The following is a 23,270-nucleotide window of genomic DNA, read 5'->3' as shown; positions in this document are numbered from 1 at the left end:
TTTGACCAGTGCCCAGAATAGGGTTCCATTTGGGATGCAGACTCAGTGTGTGGATAATGTCTTGGCCAGGGGCAGCTACTACACAGGTCAGAGGGACACACCATAGAGAAGAGAAACAAGTAACTACCCAGCAAGCATGTCCACATTGGTACGATAAGGGTCCAATGTGGGCTAAAATATTGGCCCCACGTAGGCTGCCCACATTGGGCCGATACGCCTTTGCTCATCGGCTCCAGATTGGCCCCCAAGGGATTGTCCCAATGTGGCCCAGTGTGGGCAACCCATATCTGGTGAGGGCAGCCCATACTTTGCCTGAAATAAGCCCACCCTTCTGGATCAGTTGCCTGTTACATTGAATCAGAACGACAACAAAGTTTTTACTATCATATACATATTTTTACCAGAAAAACAAACGTTTATCTTATGTCACATGCACTTATCTAAGTATTTGTACATGACTTCAACATTGACAGTGTACAAGATACATTTTTGTTGATAGCACACAACAGGACACTTAAACTGGAAGGACACTCTGTAACGGTTGCACAAAAATAACTTGGGCTATAAGATGATTCCAAGATAATTGGCTTTAAAGTTCCAAACCCTTATTGGTGTCAGCGATTTTTTATTTAACTTAACAACATGAATTGGGGTATTTGCAACCCCCCCCCCCCAAAAACAAATATTCAAATGACACCCGCCTCTACCTTATAATGTAGCTGGACTTGGTGTGAGCTAGCCCGTGCTGGGCTTGGTGTGGGCTAGCCCGTGCTTGGCTTGGTGTGGGCTAGCCCATGCTGGGCTTGGTGTGGGCTAGCCCGTGCTGGGCTTGGTGTGGGCTAGCCCGTGCTGGGCTTGGTGTGGGCTAGCCCGTGCTGGGCTTGGTGTGGGCTAGCCCGTGCTGGGCTTGGTGTGGGCTAGCCCGTGCTGGGCTTGGTGTGGGCTAGCCCGTGCTGGGCTTGGTGTGGACTAGCCCGTGCTGGGCTTGGTGTGGGCTAGCCCGTGCTTGGCTTGGTGTGGACTAGCCCGTGCTGGGCTTGGTGTGGGCTAGCCCGTACTGGGCTTTGTGTAGACTAGCCAGTGTCGGGATTGACCGTGTTGGACTGATGTGGCATGGCTGTGGGCTGGCCAGTGCTGGTCTAGCCCGTATTTGGCTGCTGTGGGCATGTTGTGGGCTTTGTGTGGGCAAATACCCAAATGCGCCAATGGGGTTATGTTTGCTGGGTAATTACAATATATTTGTTTTCTTTCTCAAAATCTGATTAGACATGGCCATTGCATGGTTTGTAAGAGGTTATGATAATAAACAGCATGATGATCTAAGGATGCCAAACTCCAAACAGAGTAAGACATTACTTGAATGAATTCAATAGAAGCTCTGTTTTATATTAAACATACAAGACTACTTATTTTATACAGAGGGCCTCTTGATACAACTACCTCTGCATTTTGGACTTGGACAAACCAATAGATACAGGCTCTATAGTTTGGGGGACATGTTGAACTATAAATGCTCTGGAATACAAATCTTATCTGTGGAACAAAGTTTTGACAGCCGAAGGCCTTTTGATGGTCGCTATACATACTCCATGTCCTCACAGTAGGGGGTCTCTCCCCATCTCTCTCACTAGATATTACTGGAACACAGGACTTAGATGGAAATGCTCTTCAGGATTAGCCGTAACCGAAGGTTGAACTGTGGAATTTGCAAGTTCATTTATCTTATTTAGATCTAACTGGTGTAATTTAGGAGCTCAAGATTTTTTGCCGAATAAACCTGTCCAAATAACCTCTACTCCAGGAACTCACCAACTGTCTGTGTGAGAGATCTATCTTGGTGTCTGCTTAATTATACGGTTCACTAACTTCTCCACTACATCAAACCTCCTCCCAATTTTGGGATAATATCCCTTTTCCTGTCAATTTGAGATGCGATAAGCAGCGAAAATTAATTAGACTTGATCCAGTGTTTCCTATGGGACATTCTGAGGAAGCAGCCTTCACTTCACTATTGCCACACTCCTTGTAATACAGAAGCACTGGAGCACAAAGTGTCATAACACCAGACCTAGAGTGGACGTGGAGCACAAAGTGTCACCAAACCACCCGGAGACAGTGGACATGGCTGCACAGCTCATTACTTTGCAGCCGGATGGGTTACAGAACTGTCATTTGATCAGATTTATAATTCAACATGAATCGCTAGATGATATTATGCAACAACAACAAAAATACAGTGTCATTTAGAGACTCCTGTAGAGTACACTAGTCTACGGAGAGAGAGAATATTTGGCATTGTGCTTTTGCAACTTGACCAGGGCTATACTGATTGTGTACAGCATATCTATAAATTCTACATATTTATTTACAGTATCTATCAACTGATTAGCTAGCTGATAGTTGACTAACTAACTAACCAAATCAACATACATTTTATTCAACAATCAATAAAATAATGAATTTGCTCAATATTGGCTCTAAACACAACAGGTTAATGTGCTAGTTTGCATAGAAAAACATCAACTGGGTTTCCTGTAACCAATTATAAGTGGCCATTAGAGGTGTGATATTTCATTAAATAACCGAAATGCTCGTTAGCTGCCTGTTCTTAATGAGGTTAATTACTTAAATGCTTTCTAAGCCTGTCTTCACACCATGGTAAAATATTGACTTATTAAGGCATTCCAAATGTTAGGAGAGGTAGACATTAATCAATACAAACCAATTTGCACTTTCTAAATTATGCATGCTCCTGTTTGGTTTTCTATGCCCGATATGAGCTGAGAATACAAATTTAATAGGGTTATTATCATGTATTTCTGACTCACAAATGCCATTCTTAAACCGATAACTAGTATCTTGCTTATACTGCATGCAAACTATTAAATACACACATTGGTTATCGGCACTTATCAACAAACATGACCTGCAGTCAGACCATTCCCCATACTGTTGTCCAGATCTGTCCTAGCCTCCCCTTCCCTCAGTCAGACCATTCCCCATACTGTTGTCCAGATCTGTCCTAGCCTCCTCTTCCCTCAGTCAGACCATTCCCTACGCTGTTGTCCAGATCTGTCCTAGCCTCCCCTTCCCTCAGTCAGACCATTCCCCATACTGTTGTCCAGATCTGTCCTAGCCTCCTCTTCCCTCAGTCAGACCATTCCCCATACTGTTGTCCAGATCGGTCCTAGCCTCCCCTTCCCTCAGTCAGACCATTTCCCATACTGTTGTCCAGATCGGTCCTAGCCTCCCCTTCCCTCAGTCAGACCATTTCCCATAATGTTGTCCAGATCTGTCCTAGCCTCCTCTTCCCTCAGGGGGGATGGTCATTCCATGGATCATTTAACTATTCAATTTAGAACTTTAGAACCCCTGTAGATATAAAAAAAATATGTATAAAAAAATGATTTGATAAAATATTGAATTTGGCCTTTACTACTATAGCGCATAGTAACGCATTGAATAACACATTCATAAATGGCAAAAATGTCTGTCATAAAGAATAAGGTTTTGAAGTGTCTGTCCTATATCTAAGCGAAATAAGAAAGCTCAGGAATATGACACTTGTGGAGGAAGAGCACATTTTTTTTGACCTTTCCATTGTGTATATTTTGTACTTAAAAACTGAAAATCAACCCATCCTCCATCGTTAACACAATGGAAAGGTCAAATGCTTTATTATCTAAATGTTGCAAATTCGTGGGATACGAAGAGAAACAAAATGGTGCAGTTTGGGGCCATGTGGCGGAGAGTGATGTGGCGCAGGAGATCGGGGTGTGAGCTGTAGAATTTGTGAATTTTGTCTCTTGTGTAATAAATTCTCTCCACTCTTACCAATAACCACTGTTGAATCTTAGCTATAATGACAAACAAGGAATTATAATGACTCAACATTCCTCTCCTACTTTGTGACCGACCGGCTCGATTCGGTCTATGTAGCAAAATTTGAAATTGTGTTTTTTACATTGGATAAAAGCAGAGACTCAGAGCTAGAAAATGGTATATCATACACTACAGTTGAGGAACAATGGGAAAGTAATTCTGCTTTGAAAGTTTATAAACTTGTATTCTCATATTTGAGAAAATGGGCCTTAAATGTTTTGGTACATATTGGAGAGCTCTTCTTTGGCTACACCCATTCAGCATCGTTCACACCCTTTTAAGCTTTAGCCCCACCCATCTCTTTAAGGGTTCACATGTGAGGCTATGTACTAAACAACCAAAGATTTCAAGACTAAAGGCTGGTTTATACTACGGGTGTGTTCGTAAATTTAATCTGGAGTGCCAGAGTGTGCTCTGGGCGTTCATAAACTCAGAGAGTTGTCAGACCAGCTGTTTGTAAATTCAGAGCGTTTCGCTCTCGGAGAGCACACTGGACGCTCTGGCCGAAAAGTAGGGTTGAGCCGAGCGTTCTGCCTAACAACAGCAATCAAGCACCCAAGCTAACTGGCTAACGTTGGCTAGCTTGCTAGCTACTTCCAGACACAAATTAGAAAACAGCTCATTCTGACCATTTTACTCACCCCAGCAGAGCTGTTAGGCTGTTTTTATGTTATCCAGAGCTTTGGTGACTGCAACTGTGCTGCCGGCAACAATTTAATTACGCTTTTTTTGCCAACGTTTACTGACACCAGCCATATTCAACGGGTGTTAACCGTTTGTAAATTCGTCAGTTATTCTGCGCTCTGGCACACTCAGACGAGAGAGCTCTGAAATCGGAGTAGGTAGCCAAATTGAATTTACCAGCTACGTCTATCGACAGTTGTCGCAGTGACATCATGAATGTTCTATTGAAATAGTTGCTTGCATAGACATGTAACTAGCTAGCTAAACAATGAACCTTAATCCCAACTCATAACATTACCACCCTGCATGAATCTGCAGGTAGCTAACCAACCAGGTTCAATGTTAGCTAGCTAACATTAGGCTATAACTAGCAATGCGAATGGCTCTGAGATTCAAATAATATTCCTACACAGATCATACACATAACGTTAGCTAGCTAGCCAGCCCACTAACATTAGCTAGCTAGCTAACATTACACTTTAACTTGAAATGAAAAACGACTTTCTGACAAAATTAGAAACGTGTAATATCTGAAAATGTAGCTTGCTAGACTCTCTTACCCGTATATATGGATGGACACTTCTCCCTCTCTGTCACGGATGCCATGGTTGCCCTTAGTTTGAAGATGTAATCTGGAGCCTTCTGTGTTCTCCTTTTGACTCCGTCTGCATATTTGCAATCAAACGCCAGAATTTTCTCCATCTCCTTAGCTATCACACTTAGCTATCATACTCCACTGATATTAAAACTCAGTCCTCCAGAAAGTGGAGAGCAACACTTATGCATTTCTCCTACGTGATATCTTTCAAAAAAGCACTGTTAGAAAGGATTACCTACACATACTGACCAGCTCATATTATAGACAGAAGCTTATTACATGGCAGACCAATCATTATCTCAGCCAATCATGGCTAGCGGGAAGTTCGCTGTCTTTTCCCATGGCTAAACTAACTACGCTTGTAATTTAGCCATTTTATTCGTATTTACAGATGGCATACAAGTTTGTTATTAAGGCACATGAAAGTTCACATGTTCCAGAAGGCATTTCTGCCACAAAATGCATTTGGAAAAAATATATATATATTTACGTTCAAATGGCGCTCCTGTGAAGTAGTGACGCACGACATATTCCTAGTTTCCTGAAACATGTCACATTTGTCCAGAACTCTTATTCATTTTACTGCAGGTTTGCAAGTCACAAAAATAAAATTACTTGTCCCAACCTCCCATCTTTTCCCACCCTCCCTACCGCTCAGATACCTTTACACCCATCCATCCATCGACTTACTCATCCTTTCTCATTCATTCCCAGCCAACATATACCCTAGCATCCACATACACATTCTCTCCCACCCTCCTACACATATTCATATTCACCATCCCTCACTCTTCCCTCACCCTCCCATTCATATAGACAAACACACACACACACACACACCAACACTACCACACACACGCACATCCGTAGAACAGTTATTGACATACAGTGGCTTGCGAAAGTATTCACCCCCCTTGGTATTTGTCCTATTTTATTGCCTTACACCCTGGAATTAAAATTTATTTTTTTGTTTGATTTACACAACATGCCTACCACTTTGAATATGCAAAATATTTTTTATTATGAAACAAACAATAAATAAGACAAAAAAACTGAAAACTTGAGCGTGCATAACTATTCACCCCCCAAAAGTCAATACTTTGTAGAGCCACCTTTTGCAGCAATTACAGCTGCAAGTCTCTTGGGGTATGTCTCTATAAGCTTGGCACATCTAGCCACTGGGATTGTTGCCCAATCTTCAAGGCAAAACTGCTCCAGCTCCTTCAATTTGGATGGGTTCCGCTGGTGTACAGCAATCTTTAAGTCATACCACAGATTCTCAATTGGATTGAGATCTGGGCTTTGACTAGGCCATTCCAAGACATTTAAATGTTTCCCCTTAAACCACTCGAGTGTTGCTTTAGCAGTATGCTTAGGGTTATTGTCCTGCTGGAAGCTGAACCTCCATCCCAGTCTCAAATCTCTGGAAGACTGAAACAGGTTTCCCTCAAGAATTTCCATCCATCTTTCCTTCAATTCTGACCAGTTTCCCAGTCCCTGCCGATGAAAAACATCCCCACAGCATGATGCTGCCACCACCATGCTTCACTGTGGGGATGGTGTTCTCGGGGTGATGAGAGGTGTTGGGTTTGCTCCAGACATAGCGTTTTCCTTGATGGCCAATTTTAGTCTCATCTGACCAGAGTACCTTCTTCCATATGTTTGGGGAGTCTCCCACATGCCTTTTGGCGAACACCAAACATGTTTACTTATTATTTTCTTTAAGCAATGGCTTTTTTCTGGCCACTCTTCCGTAAAGCCCAGCTCTGTGGAGTGTACGGCTTAAAGAGGTCCTATGGACAGATACTCCAATCTCTGCAGTGGAGCTTTGCAGCTCCTTCAGGGTTATCTTTGGTATCTTTGTTGCCTCTCTGATTAATGCCCTAATTGCCTGGTCCATGAGTTTTGGTGGGCGGCCCTCTCTTGGCAGGTTTGTTGTGGTGCCATATTCTTTCCATTTTTTTATAATGGATTTATTGGTACTCCGTGGGATGTTCAAAGTTTCGGATATTTTTTTATAACCCAACCCTGATCTGTACTTCTCCGCAACGTTGTCCCTGTGTCACGCCCTCCAAGGCGGAATGTCCACCCGGCTCCTACCCTGTTATGTTTATGTTGTGCGGTCGGAGTCCGCACCTTTGGGGGGGGTACTGTCATGCCCTGACTCAGGGGACTCTTATATGTTGAGTCAGGTTGTGTATATTCTTTGTTATATATATTCTATATTGTAGGTCTATGTTGGCCGGTGTGGTTCCCAATCAGAGGCAGCTGTAGCTCGTTGTCTCTGATTGGGGACCATACTTAGGCAGCCTTGGGCACTAGTGCGTTGTGGGATCTTGTTCCGTTTAAGGTTTGTTGTGTGTTACCTTAGGACTTCACGTGTCGTTGGTTTATTGTTTTGTCGTTGTGTTTATTCGTTATAATAAACATGTATGCATATCACGCTGCGCCTTGGTCTGTCCCGTCTGTAAACGAACGTGACACCCTGACCTGTTTGGAGAGCTCTTTGGTCTTCATGGTGCCGCTTGCTTGGTGGTGCCAGTTGCTTAGTGGTGTTGCAGACTCTGGGTCCTTTCAGAACAGGTGTATATATACTGAGTTAATGTGACAGATCATGTGACACTTAGATTGCACACAGGTGGACTTTATTTAACTAATTATGTGACTTCTGAAGGTAATTGTTTGCACCAGATCTTATTTAGGGGATTCATAGCAAAGGGGGTGAATACATATGCACGCACCACTTTTCCATTATATATTTTTTTGAATTTTTTGAAACAAGTAATTTTTTTCATTTCACTTCACCAATTATGACTATTTTGTGTATTTCCATTACATCAAATCCAAATAAAAATCCATTTAAATTACAGGTTGCAATGCAACAAAATAGGAAAAACGCCAAGGGGGATGAATATTTTGCAAGGCACTGTATATGCTATATTTCACCCTTTGAATTTTATTTTCAGTGTCCATGTAGCCCATTGGCATCGGCTACTTCTATCGTTACTTCATAGAAAATAACAGTTATTTGGGGAAAGTAGAGTATAGATTGTATTGGGGAATAGGGGGAAAGGATATTGTCTCAATTTACGAGAAGCTGGTCTAAGGCATTACTGTATGTAGCCTAGTGCGCTCATCATTATTTCCTACCTCTTCTCAAAGCAGGGGGCTCTCCTTCAGCTGGGAAGGTTTCTGGGAAGGTTTCTTGTAGCTAGATTAGGGCTTCATCGGCACTTGTGAATGACATCCTTCGCGTTCCCTTCCATACCCACAGCACTGCCGGGAAGCGGAGTTGAGATTTGATTCCTTTTTCCTCCAGTGACTGCCTAATCGGAATGTATTGCGTGCGTTTTTTCTCTCAGCCTAGTAGACAGGTCCTGGATTAATCGAATGGACTGGCCGTGGATTTTGATCTCCTTTCCCCCCTGTGCCTTCAGAATGTTGACTTTGGTCTGAAAGTTCCACAGCTTGACGATTACCATGCGAGGGTATTTAGCAATCTTCTGTTTCACGCCGATCCTATGGCATCGTTCCAGATCCTTTGGTGATATATCCACGTCAAGTTCCTCTGATATCACTTTGACCATGTAGCTGGAAAGGTCCCCTTTCTCCTCGTCTTCCGGTAAGGACAATATTCTCATGTTATTTAGTCTCATTATGTTTTCTTGCTGGTCCAATTCATCTTCTAAAGTTTGCAACTTTGTTTCCAGAAGGCACATTTATTTGTCTTGTTTGTTCATGCGCACGCCTTGTATGTGCATGTCTGACACGATAGACTCTACTTTCTTTTCAAGCTAATCTACTGTTTTAACAACAGATTGTAGCAGTTTGTTTGTTTTGGTGTACATTGAGAGTATTTTAACTATATTTTCCTGGATATCCTTTAGCTGTTTATTACTCCCATTTGCATCTCCAAGTTGCTCCTTGTCTTTTTCTCTGGGGGAAGTAATTGCTTGTTGGATTCGTGTAGCTGCGCCACTTTACCAACTGATTGATTCGCTACTGTACATAACTGACCGCTTACTCTCTTCCAGTTGCTTGAGGATATGTTGATCTATCGATTTTAGAGGCTTAATTTAAACTTTGTTGTCTGGCTTCTACATATAACCACAGTTTTGTCGATACAAAACGGAGCTACTCACTCACCATGCAATTTATCGGTACACACATGTGCCTCCGATTGCATGTCATTGATATGAAAATTGCTCGCAGTGCCTCACAAAGTAAGTGAGACAGGCTGAATGGCTATTTGTGCAACACTGCACCGAGCATTAATATACAGGGCAATGTGTTGTGAGAGGGCTGGCCGCAGAGAAAGCTGAGATTTAGTGGCTCACTGCACAGGCAGGAATGGATAATGAGGGGCAGGTATACAGTAAGATAGACCATGGGGCTTAGTTGTACTTTATTTATGTATGTAAACCATAGGTATGTATACTGTATGTATGTACAGTGTATTCGGAAAGTATTCAGACCCCTTGACTTTTTCAACATTTTGTATTCTAAAATGGATTAAATTGTTTTTTTTTCCCTCATCAATCTACACACAATACCCCATAATGACCAAACAAAAATAGGAAATATCACATTTACATAAGTATTCAGACCCTTTACTCAGCACTTTGTTGAAGCACCTTTGGCAGCGATTACAGCCTTGAGTCTTCTTGGGTATGACGTTACAAGCTTGGCACACCTGTATTTGGGGAGTTTCTCCCATTCTTCTCTGCAGATCCTCTCAAGCGCTGTCAGTTTGGATGGGGGGCGTCGCTGCACAGCTATTTTCAGGTCTCTCCAGATGTTCGATCGTGTTCAAGTCTGGGCTCTGGCTGGGCCACTCAAGGACATTCAGAGACTTGTCCCGAAGCCACTCCTGCATTGTCTTGGCTGTCTGCTTAGGGTCGCTGTCCTGTTGGAAGGTGAACCTTCACCCCAGTCTGAAGTCCTGAGCATTCTGGAGCAGGTTTTCATCAAGGATCTCTCTGTACTTTGCTCCGTTCAACTTTCCCTCGATCCTGACTAGTCTCCCAGTCCCTGCTGCTGAAAAACATCCCCGCAGCATGATGCTGCCACCACCATGCTTCACCGTAGGGATGGTGCCAGGTTTCCTCCAGACGTGACGCTTGGCATTCAGGCCAACGAGTTCAATCTTGGTTTCATCAGACCAAAGAATCTTGTTTCTCATGGTCTGAGAGTCCTTTAGGTGCCTTTTGGCAAACTCCAAGAGGGCTGTCTGGCCACTCTACCATAAAGGCCTGATTTGTGGAGTCCTACAGCAATGGTTGTCCTTCTGAAAGGTTCTCCCATCTCCACAGAGGAACTCTGGAGCTCTATCAGAGTGACCATCGGGTTCTTGTTCACCTTCCTGACCAAGGCCCTTCTCCCCCGATTGCTCAGTTTGGCCGAGCGGCCAACTCTAGGAAGAGTATTGGTGGTTCCAAACTTATTCAATTTAAGAATGATGGAGCCCACTGTGTTCTTGGGGACCTTCAATGCTGCAGACATTTTTTGTAACCTTCCCCAGATCTGTGCCTCGACACAATCCTGTCTCGGAGCTCTACGGACAATTCCTTCGACCTCATGGCTTGGTTTTTGCTCTGACATGCACTGTCAACTGTGGGACCTTATATAGACAGGTGTGTGCCTTTCCAAATCATTGCCAATCAATTGAATTTGCCACGTTCATTTATTAGCTTGCCAATGTGGGCATTAAAAACTATTCCTGCTAACATTGATTGTTACATTGTTTTCTCAATGAGAGTTTTTGATACCAGTTATGACCAAATTGCAATCACTAAGCAGCACATAAATTCTATCAATATTATTCCTGAGATCAAAATCTCATTACTCTGAAGCATTTATGCTGTATGAAATCAGAACATGTCATAGCCTGCATCTGAGCGACGATAATCATAATAGTCCCATCAATATTTTGTTTCATAACACATTGGCCAATTGCATTTGCTAGAAAGGGCAAGCTCTTGTAGGCCAATCTGAGTTACATTACTCTGCGTTTTGTAATACATTGATCAAATAGACAGTTTACGTTCCCCTAACATCCTCAATGTACGGTCACATCCGTCAGCAATGACTCATCATCTGGTAGCCCTGTGACGGAGCTGAACCAGCCTCTTGACAGGCAGTTTCAAATGGAAATGGAACACAAAATAGACTTTTCCATCTTTTGCTGTGGGTAATCACAGTTATCATAGCCCCAAAAAAGTTACATCACTAAATCTCTCTGTCATCCTCAGAGTTTTTCTATTTATCGGTCTTGCCAGAATGTCAGTGAGTGTGTTGGTGATCTATACCCGTCCTTATCAGTGTGGAGTATACTCAGAAAGGGAGAACTTTGAAGTGAACCAACAAAGCACAGTAGTGGTCATAATGCTAGAGTATGTGACCATACACAAGGAAAGAAAACATTTACAATGGCTGAAAACATATCTTGTTGGGGCTAGGCCAGAATATTTGAGAGTATAGGGTCACATAAAGTATAAAGGGTTTACCCTACTATAATGTATATTAAAAAACGGTGTAATCAAAAATAGAGAAAGCATGGATGGAGATTTTCCTGGCAATGTCACATGGTCAGAAATAACTCCTGACTGTACGTATGAAACAGTTGACTATGACGGGACTAAAGGTCTTAGTGGAAGGGGAATGGGAATGCCCAGAGGACTGGGGCTGCATCCGAAATGGGACCCTTTTCCCAACATATCGGCACCCCTTTTGACCAGAGTCCTTTGTTCTTTATGGGCCCTGGACAAAGGTAGTGCACTACATAAGGAATAGGGTGCCATTCAGGACACCCACTGGATATAAACTGGCTTAATAGCTTGTAACTATAGGCTGAAGGCCTCAGTCCTGAGGGTCCAATATATACCTGGCCATACGAGAGCTTATCTAGTGTGAATACTCACATAGTGACCTGGATATAGAGACTCAAGGTCACATCCCCACAACCATGGGATCCAGAGAGGTATGCGCCTACACATGCACACACACACACACACACACACACACACACACACACACACACACACACACACACACAATATACAAACAGAGCTTACAAGAGGAAGATGTTTTCCTCCTATACTTTTCTCTCCTCTCTTGTGGTCAGCTAATGAGATCTTGCAGGCAAAAAAAGGAAAGGAAAGGGGGAATTGCATTCCTTTGCAGTGGTGATGTACTAGCTGTCACAACAATCAGCATGGGCACTCTGGGTTTTGGCCTTCCTTCCTTTACTCACAATGCTCTAAATGCATTGAATTGAGCTGTGAGTCCATTGAACGACACAGGGGGAGAAACAATGTTTCCAGCAGATTTTGGATGACTTTTTTTGTTTTCAGAGTGGGTTCACCTTTTCATTCGTTGGATTTTTCAACCAATTTGAAGGTTATACTAGAGGAATCTTATATCTGATACCTGGATACATATCTGACACCTGGATTAAAAAAACAGAGTTGAACAGAAAGGTATTTTTCCATTTTCAGTCAGGGTCTTTGCTCAAATTAGCAGAAAGTATTTTTTAAATCTTGAGGTAGGGTTTGGGTCACGACTGTCAAACCTCAGAGTATCTTTATAGTCACTGGAGGAAATCTTAGACTTGAGCACATTTAGACAACAAATATTTACCCATGACAGATTGTGAAGCTATACGGTTACATAGCAGTCTTTAGAGAGAGGAATATGAGCCACAGACAGGATCAGAGGCCAAGGAAAACCTGCAGTAATCCAACCGCAGATAGTCCTCAAAACAGACCCAGCCCAGAGACAGATACATATCCTGAACTGGAAAATAGTACAGAATCATTCACAGCATTGTGTTTTTTGTAGAGCACTGCAAAAAAAAGTTAAATCACTGAATCTCTCATAAGAGCCTGCCTACAGCTTTTGTGAGTACATGTTTGACTGCCTACAGTAGACTTTTGACGGCAAAAAAGGGTTGTGTTATTATTATTAAAGACTATATGACACAAAACACATTTTGGGAAGAAATACTGCAAAATGACATGATTCCAATATGTACTCATGTAAAACATTTTCTAACGATATCTAAAGTACTCAGTGGTTCTGTTTCCTCAGTAAGTCTCGTACCATGAATGACTTGGCGTTTCATGCATTGATTGACCTCATTGAAACATGCAGCTCTAATAACATTGAGGTGTCCTTGGTGTAGATGAGAGCTCACAGGTTGATATATTACTTCAGTGTCTATAAATACATATAGGTTCAAAACATTGCAGAAATCATTACCAGAAATCATTACCAACATCTCTTCAATCAGTTTGTACTGTGAGCTGAATTAAAGACGAGTGAGTACTATTACATTTTTCTTCAACTTATGCAACATCACCATCCTCCACCATGCATCTGTTCTGAAGCAGACTTCAGTCTTCAGTCCACCACGCCCGTGCTTCAACTTGCTTTCCCTGGAAACAATAACATTCTCTCCACAGAGCTGAGAACAATTCTCCCTGTCTTATAGTTAACAACCTGTTCCAAACGAATTAACAACAGCCAAACAGGCAAAAGCCCAACATCTTCCAATGCACGTAACCCAACAACCCATCCTCCCAAAATCAATACCTCGCTCTAAGTAGAATGTCCCGGGGATGAAACGTCCCCTGTTGACTATGACAGTCAGCCTCACACTTGGTTTCTTCCGACACCCTGGCCTGCACTGTATGTCAATACGATTCCCTTCCACGTCTCTACCTCTGCCATCTCCCATCTCAGAGTGGCTTATAAATTCTGATTTCATGTTGTACCTTTCCTCAGCCAGCCCGTTACCTACGTCCCACTCACCTCACCGACGCACTTTACTTCCACCTTCCTTCACCCCGCCACCACCACCCCCCATCCCCCTTAACTTCTTCTCCTCCCTCTTCCTTCCTTCCTTCCTTCCTTCCTTCCTTCCTTCCTTCCTTCCTTCCTTCCTTCCTTCCTTCCTTCCTTCCTTCCTTCCTTCCTCCTCTCACTCCAGTGACTCTGTTATCATTGTGACAGGATTTACAATATGTCTCTGACCATCTGCTTTACCTTTAATATTTCACTAACATGCCAATGGAGGATGGTGTCAAACACAAGGGACTGACCAACCAAAGCTCTCTCTCTCTCTCTCTCTCTCTCTCTCTCTCTCTCTCTCTCTCTCTCTCTCTCTCTCTCTCTCTCTCTCTCTCTCTCTCTCTCTCTCTCGCTCTCTCTCTCTCTCTCTCTCTCTCTCTCTCTGCTTTTACCCTTTTCACACAGGCAAGAAAATGCCACACATCCCAGCCAAACAAATAAGCAGAAGTTATCAACAGAAACGTGTACTGTAGGCTATGCATCATGAAAGGGGAAGGACTTTGCTATAAAAGCTTATATTTTCCTATTAGTATGGAGGAGAATAATGATAAACAGTTAGGTACAATGACAACAAAACATGCTCTTTTAAAAATTGTTCAGCGCTTGTATTATGTTGCGTGCTTAGACACACTGAGGACTTGTATACATCTGGCCCTTCATTGGACACTGTGTTAACAAACCTCCAAACGAGCTTCAATGCCATACAACACTCCTTCAGTAGCCTCCAACTGCTCTTAAACACTAGTAAAACTAAATGCATGCTCTTCAATCGAATGCTGCTGGCACCCGCCCACCCGACTAGAATCACCACTCTCGACGGGTCTGACCTAGAGTATGTGGACAACTACAAATACCTAGGTGTCTGGTTAGACTGTAAACTCTCCTTCCAGACTCACATTAAGAATCTCCAATCCAAAGTTAAATCTAGAATCGGCTTCCTATTTCGCAACAAAGCCTCCTTCACTCATGCTGCCAAACATGCCCTCGTAAAACTGACTATCCTACCGATCCTTGACTTCGGCGATGTCATTTACAAAATAGCCTCCAACACTCTACTCAGCAAATTGGATGTAGTCTATCACAGTGCCATCCGTTTTGTCTCCAAAGCCCCATACACTACCCACCACTGTGACCTGTACGCTCTTGTTGGCTGGTCCTCACTACATGTTCGTCGTCAAACCCACTGGCTACAGGCCATCTATAAATCACTGCTAGGCAAATCCCCGCCTTATCTTAGCTCATTGGTCACCATAGCAGCACCCACCCGTAGTCTGCGCTCCAGCAGGTATATCTCACTGGTCATTCCCAAAGCCAACACCTCCTTTGGCCGCCATTCCTTCCAGTTCTCTGCTGCCAATGACTGGAACAAATTGCAAAAATCTCTGAAGCTGGAGACTCTTATCTCCCTCACTAACTTTAAGCATCAGTTGTCAGAGCACCTTACCGATCACTGCACATGTACACAGCCCATCTGAAATTAGCCCACCCAACTACCTCATCCCTATATTGTTATTTATTTTGCTCTTTTGCACCCCAGTATCTCTATTTCCACATAATCTCTTGCACATCTAACATTCCAGTGTTAATACTAATTGTAATTATGTTGCACTATAGCCTATTTATTGCCTTACCTCCATAACTTGCTACATTTGCACACACTGTATATATATTTTCTGTTGTATTTTATGACCTTATGTTTTTTTTTACCCCATATGTAACTCTGTGTTGTTGTTTTTATCGCACTGTTTGCTTTATCTTGGCCAGGTCGCAGTTGTAAATGAGAACTTGTTCTCAACTGGCTTACCTGGTTAAATAAAGGTGAAATAAAAAAAATAAAAAAAATGCAGATAGCATGACGTCTAGTATTTGCAGGTCACTTTGGGATTGGATAACAGAGCTAGAGACTAGCGTAATTCACACAGTCACAGGCGTCAACCATGGGATTCACAAGTCGCACAAACGGGCGTAATGGCATGATGTTCATAGAACATATCCCTCCATGAGGACAGACTAATATTAGAATATAGCTGGGGGATGCGATTTGCACAGGGGCCCTCTGAATCCTTAATCCAGGAAAAGGGCAGAGATGAATGTCTGTGGAAATCTATTTTTACAACAGTCAAGTTATGGTTGATAGGCAGCATTAGCTTGGGGAGAAGGAGTGTTAACCTACAGGGTTAAAGTACTGTCTCAGTTGTAGCAGGCGTTTGAACGTTGCCAACTGAAAGAGAGGCGTACAAGGTCATTTGGAGAAATAACAGTGTGTTTAATTGATCTAACTATGGTGCTCCTATGGTTCTTATTTAACATCAAACACAATATGAAATAACATCATATGTTGTATTAGGGATTAGTAGCACTATTCTGTCAAGCAACAATGGTACATTCTCATTGTTCTTCTCTGTGTGTGTAGTACGGGGAGATGGGGAGGTTGGACTGAAGGCACATTTTAATGTGATCAATGTCTATTGTTTTGACATTGATGTCTTACCAGTGATGATGTCATTGTGAACTTCTCCCCACTGCATTGACATGTGAGCCCACTGTTGTCTGTGCTGTGGGTTATGTGTAGTCTCCACTGTGTACCACATGTATAGATGCTATGCCACATGTATAAATAAGAGACAAAAAACGTCTTGGCCTTGAAGGACCTGTGGGGTAAACAACGTCTCCGCTGAGGACAGAGCTAGGAAAAGTCTATGTCTCCCCATCTCCACGCTGGACTGCCTTGTCATCTTGTATATTTCTCACAGGGACACCTCTGGGACCCCTGCCTGACGTAGGCCTAGCTGGCCTGCATGTCTGTGTGTGTGTGTGTGTGTGTGTGTGTGTTTGTGTGTGTGTTCCTTTGTCAGAGACTGAAGTCTGAAGTAGGACCAGTAGAGTGTGTTGAGCCAGGGCCAGCACTGAAAGGAGACACCCCAGCACCCAGTTCATTCAGACACGTTTGATCAATGCACTGGATCTGTGTGGACTGGGCTGCTGCATCTAGGCGTCACTGCACTCGTTTGTGTAAACTACTCCTCTCTACACCTCTCTACTGGGACCAGAGAGGACAAAGAGACAAAACAGTGACTGCATTCCACTGATGCCAGTGACAATGGCTGAGTTCTTTATTCTTTATCCGTATCCCTATTAGCTAACACCTTAGCAACTGCACAGCAAATTAGAGATCAGAATTTTAACACACAAAGTGTTAAATTTAACACTTTCTTAGTGTGAATATGTGATCCCCTGAAATAGTGTTAAACTAACACTTTTCAAAGTGTTGATAAACTAACACCCCCAGAGTGTTGGGGCCCTAACACCATGGTTGTTGCAAATTCCAACTTAAATTAATACTTCATTAGAGCTGATGCTGTAACACTTTCTCAGTGTTAGGGGTTTAACACCTGTTGTGTTAGTGTAACTCATTTTTGGGTGTTGTTTTAACACTGTAGGGTGTAAAGCCTTATTTGTATATTTATTTCTCAGGATGCCTTTCAAGTTAATTTTAGAGGTGGCAGTACCACCCATGACTGTGTTTGCTAGTTACAGAGACATGATTGTTGCCTTCGATGGCTTTCAATCCTGTAGCCTTCACTAAATGAATATTTTACTAAGTTAATATTTTATCATCAAATGTGTATTATTTATGACAATAGATTACTTATTTTGACAATACCAAACTTTGACAGCGTTGGCAGCCTAGCGGTTAAGAGCGTTGGACCAGTAACTGAAAGGTTGTTGGTTCGAATCCCTGAGCTGACTAACCTCTACGGGATCGGTGTCCCCTATAAGGGACGATTGAGCTAATGTGCGCTAATGTGATTAGCATGACTGTTGTAAGTAACAGCAAACTTTCCAGGACATAGACATGTCTTATATGGGCAGAAAGCTTAAATTATTGTTAATCTAACTGCACTGTCCAATTGACAGTAGCTATTACAGTGAAAAAATACCATGCTATTGTTTGAGGATAATGCACAATAACAAAAAATGTATCACAGCAACTGGTTTGATACATTCACCTCTGAAGGTAAATAATGTACTTACATTCAGCAATCCTGCTCTGATTTGTCATCCTGAGGGTCCCAGAGATAAAATGTAGCATAGTTTGTTTGATAAAATCAATTTTTATATTCAAATGTAGGAACTGGGTTCTACAGTTTGAACCCTTGCTGTCTCTGGCTCCACACCCACCCCGCCCGTCATCTAGATGTGTGAAAGTTAGTGTATAAGCTAATTGTCATGAGTGTCTAATTGCCACCGGCTTCGGGGACGGCCAGGAGGACGCTGCGCGGGGCGAGTCGGATGATTTCAATTAAATTCTCTCAACAAGGAGGGATCGAGGGCATCCCTCCTAGGAACCCAGCACCGCTCCTCCGGACCGTACCCCTCCCACTCCACGAGATACTGCAGGCCCCCCACCCGACGTCTCGAATCCAGGATGGAACGGACCGAGTACGCCGGTGCCCCCTCGATGTCTAGTGGGGGCGGAGGAACCTCCCGTATCTCAGATTCCTGGAGTGGACCAGCTACCACCGGCCTGAGGAGAGACACATGGAACGAGGGGTTAATGCGATAATTAGTAGGAAGCTGTAACCTATAACATACCTCGTTCAATCTCCTCAGGACTTTAAATGGGCCCACAAACCGCCTACCCAACTTCCGGCAGGGCAGGCGAAGGGGCAGGTTTCGGGTCGAGAGCCAGACCCGGTCCCCCGGTGCAAACAACGGGGCTTCACTGCGGTAGCGGTCGGCGCTCGCCTTCTGCCGCCTGATGGCCCGCTGCAGGCGTTCATGGGCAGCGTCCCAGGTCTCCTGAAAGCGCCGAACCCACTCGTCCACCGCAGGTACCTCGATCTGGCTCTGATGCCAAGGTGCCAGGGCCGGCTGATAACCTAACACACACTGGAAAGGAGTGAGGTCGGTTGAGGAGTGGCGTTTGGAGTTTATTGCCATCTCTGCCCAGGGTAGGAAAACCGACCACTCCCCTCGCCGGTCCTGGCAATACGACCTCAGAAACCTACCCACCTCCTGGTTGATTCTCTCCACCTGCCCGTTACTCTCGGGGTGAAAACCTGAGGTAAGGCTAACCGAGATCCCCAACCGTTCCATGAACGCCCTCCAAACCCTTGAGGTGAATTGGGGACCCCGGTCAGACACTATATCCTCAGGCACCCCGTAGTGCCGGAAGACGTGTGTAAATAGGGCCTCGGCAGTTTGTAGGGCCGTAGGGAGTCCGGGCAGAGGAAGGAGGCGACAGGACTTAGAAAACCGATCCACAACGACCAGGATGGTTGTGTTCCCTTTTGAGGGAGGAAGATCAGTCATAAAATCCACCGATAGGTGGGACCACGGTCGTTGTGGAATGGTTAGGGGGTGTAATTTCCCTCTGGGCAGGTGTCTAGGAGCCTTACACTGGGCGCACACCGAGCAGGAGGAAACATAAACCCTCACGTCCTTAGCTAAGGTGGGCCACCAGTACTTCCCACTAAGACAGTTCACTGTCCGACCGATGCCAGGATGACCAGAGAAGGGTGACGTGTGAGCCCAATAGATCAAACGATCGCGGACTTCCAGCGGTACGTAAATACGACCCTCTGGACACTGGGGAGGAGTGGGTTTGTTACGCAATGCCCGCTCAATGTCCGCGTCAACCTCCCATACCACCGGTGCCACCAGACACGACGCCGGAAGTATGGGAGTGGGCTCCACGGAACTCTCCTCCGTGTCATAGAGTCGGGACAGAGCATCTGCCTTAGCGTTCTGGGAGCCTGGTCTGTAAGAAAGGGTGAAAACAAAACGGGTGAGAAACATGGACCACCTTGCCTGGCGAGGGTTTAACCTCTTCGCCACTCAGATGTACTCCAGATTGTGGTGGTCAGTCAAAATGAGGAAAGGGTGTTTAGAACCCTCAAGCCAATGTCTCCACACTTTCAGGGCTTTGACCACAGCCAACAGCTCCCGGTCCCCCACATCATAGTTGCGCTCCGCCGGGCTGAGCTTCTTCGAAAAGAAAGCACAGGGGCGGAGCTTGGGTGGCGTGCCCGAGCGCTGAGAAAGTACAGCGCCTATCCCAGCTTCGGACGCGTCCACCTCAACCGTGAAGGCCAAGGAGGGATCCGGATGAGCCAGCACTTGAGCCGAGGTGAACAGGTCCTTCAGGTGACTAAAATCCCTCTCCGCCTCAGCTGACCACCGAAGACGCGCTGGTCCCCCCTTCAGCAATGAGTTAATGGGAGCCGCTACCTGACCAAAGCCCCGGATAAACCTCCGGTAGTAGTTGGCAAACCCCAAGAATCGCTGCACCTCCTTCACAGTGGTTGGAGTCGGCCAATTACGCACGGCCGAAATGCGGTCACTCTCCATCCTCACCCCAGACGCGGACATGTGGTACCCTAGGAAAGAGATGGACTCCTGAAAGAACAGGCATTTCTCTGCCTTAGCATACAGGTCATGCTCCAACAGTCTTCCAAGCACTTTACGCACCAGGGACACATGCTCGGCCCGTGTAGTGGAGTATATAAGGATGTCATCAATATACACCACTACCCCTTGTCCGTGCAGGTCCCTGAAAATCTCATCCACAAATGATTGGAAAACTGATGGAGCATTCATTAACCCGTATGGCATGACAAGATACTCATAATGTCCAGAGGTGGTACTAAATGCCGTCTTCCACTCATCTCCCTCCCGGATACGCACTAGGTTGTACGCGCTCCTGAGATCCAATTTTGTGAAGAAGCGTGCCCCGTGCAATGATTCCGTCATACTAGCTATCAGGGGTAATGGATAGCTGTACTTGATGGTAATCTGATTTAAGCCATGGTAATCAATGCACGGGCGTAACCAACCATCTTTCTTCTTCAGAAAAAAGAAACTTGAGGAGACAGGTGAAGTGGATGGCCGAATGTATCCCTGTCTCAGAGATTCGGTAACATATGTCTCCATAGCCGCCCTCTCCTCCTGAGACAAAGGATACACGTGACTCCGGGGAAGTGCAGCTCCTACCTGGAGATTTATCGCACAATCCCCCGGACGATGGGGTGGTAATTTAGTCGCCCTCTTTTTACTGAAGGAGATAGCCAAATCGGCATACTCGGCAGGAATGTGCATAGTGGAAACCTGGTTTGGACTTTCCACCGTAGTTGCCCCCAAGGAAACTCCTACACACCTCCCTGAACACTGACCGGACCATCCCTTGAGAGCCATCTGTTGCCATGAAATCGTGGGGTCATGAATGGTTAACCAGGGAAGTCCCAACACCACAGGATACGCAGGAGAATCAATCAGATAGAGGCTAATCCTCTCCTCATGACCCCCCTGCGTCCTCATCAGAAGTGGAGCGGTGACCTCCCTGATTATGCCTGACCCTAACGACTATCTAATACATGCACAGGGAAAGGTTTATCAACAGACACAGTAGGGATCCCTAACCTACGAGCATACTGGCGATCAATAAAATTCCCAGCCGCGCCTGAATCTACTGGCACCTTATGCTGGGAATGGGGGAAAACTCTGGAAAAACAATATCAATACACAGATTAGCAACAGGGGGCTCTGGGTGAGTCGGGTGCCTACTCACCTGTGACGGTCGACCAGTGCTCTGCCTGCTGCCTCGACCTCCTGAGGACCCTCCCCAGCACCGACCAGCAGTGTGTCCTCTGCGGCCACAGTTGGTGCAGGGGACGGTCCCTCTCCCCGTCTCCCTAACTGCAGCACCTCCGAGCTCCATGGGGGTAGGCTCGGAGGTGCTGGGGGATGGAATGGACGGCCCCCGATCAGAACGTCCGCGGGCTGCCAACAGGTTATCCAACCTGATGGACATGTCCACCAGTTGGTCCAGGTTGAGATTGGTGTCCCTGCAGGCCAGTTCCCGACGGACGTCCTCCTTTAAGCTGCAACGATAATGGTCAGGGCCCTTTCATATCATCCTGCGCTGGCTGCCAAAGTTCTAAACTCCAGCGCAAACTCCTGCGCGCTCCTCATCTCCTGTCGTAGGTGGAACAGACGTTCACCCGCCACTCTCCCCTCTGGTGGATGATCGAATACCGCCCGGAAGCGGCTGGTGAAATCCTCGTAGCGGACAGTTCTCGAGTCTATTCCTCCCCACTCGGCGTTGGCCCATTCAAGCGCCTTCCCCGATAGACAGGAGATGAGGGCGGACACGCTCTCGTATCCCGAGGGTGCCAGGTGAATGGTGGCCAGGTAGAGCTCTACCTGGAGGAGAAATCCCTGGCACCCGGCAGGTGTACTGTCATATGCCCTCTGGAGCGAGAGCCGAATCCCACTGGACCCAGGTGGCGGAGTGGTGACCAGTGTTGTAGGTGGTTGAGTGGTTGGAGATGGTAACGGGATACTCCCTCTCTCCCATCGTTCCATCGTCTGGAACACTTGTTCCATGGTGACACCGAGAGTCTGAATCATCATCTCTTGTCGTTGGACTCGTTCCTCCATCGTCTCGGTTAATCCGGCTGCTCCTGCTGACTCCATAGTGGTGCGTGTTTCTGTCATGAGTGTCTGTGGAATGCGGTAGGCCAGAGTCAAGTGCAGGACACGAAATGAAATGAAAATCTACTTTACTGTATAGTAAAGAAACAAGCAAAACCTCCAACACAGGGCGGAGCAAACCCGCTCACAAACGACACTCGAAACAAGTAACAAACACACACAACACACAGTGGGAGAGAACAGGTGAAATAGGGAAGGACATAATACCATAATAGGAAACAGGTGTGCAACACTAGACAACAACCAGATGAACATAGAAACATGAAACATAGATCGGCAGCAGCTAGTATTCCGATGACGACGAACGCCGAAGCCTGCCCGAACCAGAAGGAAGGGCAGTCTCAGCAGAACCCGTGACACTAATGATCCATCATGTATGACATTCCTGGGAGTGTGTAAACTTACATTTTGTATACCATATCATTTTTCTCTGTTCTCTATAGTTATGTACTTGAAAATGTATCAATTGACCAATTCGGCACATTTGGGCAGACTTCATAGAAATAGTCCAGTATTGCAATGCTTCACTGGATCAATCTGAATCTTTGCGTACACACTCTTGCATTTCAAAGATGATGAAGAATAAAAAAAACGGATGTAATGTGATATATTATCCTACATTAATTTCATATTTCCAAAAAATTCAAAGTGTTTCCTTTCAAATGGTATCAATAATATGCATATCCTTGCTTCAGGTCCTGAGCTACAGGCAGTTAGAGTTGGGTATGTCATGTTTTAGGTGAAAATTGAAAAAAAGGGT

The sequence above is a fragment of the Coregonus lavaretus genome (assembly GCF_964263955.1).
Source record: "Coregonus lavaretus genome assembly, chromosome: 34".
Classification (NCBI taxonomy): Eukaryota; Metazoa; Chordata; class Actinopteri; order Salmoniformes; family Salmonidae; genus Coregonus; species Coregonus lavaretus.
Note: the sequence above shows the minus strand (reverse complement) of the source record.